This window comes from Physeter macrocephalus, chromosome 7 (genome assembly GCF_002837175.3).
Source record: "Physeter macrocephalus isolate SW-GA chromosome 7, ASM283717v5, whole genome shotgun sequence".
Lineage (NCBI taxonomy): Eukaryota > Metazoa > Chordata > Mammalia > Artiodactyla > Physeteridae > Physeter > Physeter macrocephalus.
In genome coordinates this window covers 69,932,198-69,934,569 of record NC_041220.1, presented here as the reverse complement: position 1 = coordinate 69,934,569, position 2,372 = coordinate 69,932,198, and positions in this window count along the sequence as shown.

Genomic DNA, 2,372 nt, shown 5'->3' with positions numbered 1-2,372 from the left:
CTTATTGAAGAGACTGTCTTTTCTCTATTGTATATTCTTGCCTCCTTTGTTGTAGATTAATTGATCATAAGTGCATGAGTTTATCTCTGGGTTTTCTATCCTGTACCATTGATCTGTATTTCTTTTTTTGTGCCAATACCATACTGTCTTGATTACTGTAGCTTTGTAATATAGTCTGAAGACCAGGAGCCTGAGTCCTCCAGCTCCGTTTTTCTTTCTCAAGATTGCATTGGCTATTCGGGGTTTTTTGTGTTTCCATACAAACTGTGAAAGTTTTTGTTCTAGTTCTGTGAAAAATGCCATTGGTAGTTTGATAGGGATTGCATTGAATCTGTAGATTGCTTTGGTAGTATATTCATTTTCACAATGTTGCTTCTTCCAATCCAAGAACATGGTATATCTCTCCATTATTTGTATCATCTTTAATTTCTTTCATCACTGTCTTATAAATTTCTGCATACAGGTGTTTTGTCTCCCTTGGTAGGTTTATTCCTAGGGATTTTATTCTTTTTGTTGCAGTGGTAAGTGGGAGTGTTTCCTTAATTTCTCTTTCAGATTCTTCATCATTATTGTATAGGAATGCAAGAGATTTCTGTGCATTAATTTTGTATCCTGCTACTTTGCCAAATTCATTAATTAGCTCTAGCAGTTTCCTGGTAGCACGTTTAGGATTCTCTATGTATAGTATCATGTCATCTGCACACAGTGACAGTTTTACTTTTTCTTTTCTGATTTGGATTCCTTTTATTTCCTCTTCTCTGATTGCTGTGGCCCAAACTTCCAAAACTATATTGAATAATAGTGGTGAGAGTGGGCAACCTTGTCTTGTTCCTGATCTTAGAGGAAATGGTTTCAGTTTTTCACCATTGAAAATGATGTTGGCTGTGGGTTTGTCATATATGGCCTTTATTATGTTGAGATAGGTTCCCTCTATGCCTACTTTCTGTGGGGTTTTATCATAAATGGGTGTTGAATTTTGTTGAAAGCTTTTTCTGCATCTATTGAGATGATCATATGGTTTTTATCCTTCAGTTTGTTATCACATTGATTGATTTGCATATACTGAAGAATCCTTGCATCCTTGGGATCAACCCCACTTGATCATGGTGTATGATTCTTTCCATGTGCTGTTGGATTCTGTTTGCTAGTATTTTGTTGAGGATTTTTGCATCTATGTTCATCAGTGATATTGGCCTGTAGTTTTCTATTTTTGTGACATCTTTGTCTGGTTTTGGTATCATGGTGATACCAAGGCCACAAGGGTGGCCTTGTAGAATGACTTTGGGAGCGTTCCTCCTTCTGCTATATTTTGGAAGAGTTTGAGAAGGATAGATGTTAGATCTTTGCTAAATGTTTGATAGAATTCTCCTGTGAAGCCACCTGGTCCTGAGCTTTTTTGTTTGTTGGAAGATATTTAATCACAGTTTCAATTTCAGTGTTCATCATTGGTCTGTTTATATTTTCTATTTCTTCCTGGTTCAGTCTCGGAAGGTTGTGTTTTTCTAAGAATTTGTCCATTTCTTCTGGGTTGTTCAATTTATTGGCACATAGTTGCTTGTAATAATCTCTCATGATCCTTTGTATTTCTGCAGTGTCAGTTGTAACTTCTTTTTCATTTCTAATTCTATTTATTTGTGTCTTCTCCCTTGTTTTCCTGATGAGTCTGGCTTATGGTTTATCAATTTTGTTTATCTTCTAAAAGAAGCAGCTTTTAGTTTTACTAATTGATATCTAGTCTCATAGTGTTGTGGTCAGAAAAGATACTTGATACTATTACAATTTTCTTAAATTTACCAAAGTTTGACTTGTGACCCAAGATATGATCTATATTTCTGATCTGATCTTTATGATTTCTTTCCTTCTGCTAACTTTAGGGGTCTTTTTTGTTCTCCTTTCTCCGTGACCCAAGATATGATCTATCCTGGAGAATGTTCCATGAGCACTTGAGAAGAAAGCGTATTCTGTTGTTTTTGGATGGAATGTCCTATAAATATCAATGAATTCCACCTTGTTTAATGTATCATTTAAAGCTTGTGTTTCCTTACTTATTTTCATTTTGGATGATACATCCATTGGTGAAAGTGGGGTGTTTTAGTCCCCTACTATGATTGTGCTCCTGTCAATTTCCCCTTTTATGGCTATTAGTATTTGCCTTAGGTATTGCGGTGCTCCTATGTTGGGTGCATAAATATTTAAAATTGTTATATCTTCTTCTTGGATTGATCCCTTGATCATTATTGTAGTGCCTTTCTTTGTCTCTTGTAATAGTCTATGTTTTAAAGTCTATTTTGTCTGATACGGGAATTGCTACTGCAGCTTTCTTTTTTTTCCTTTTTTTTTTTTTGTGGTATGCGGGCCTCCCTCTGTTGTGG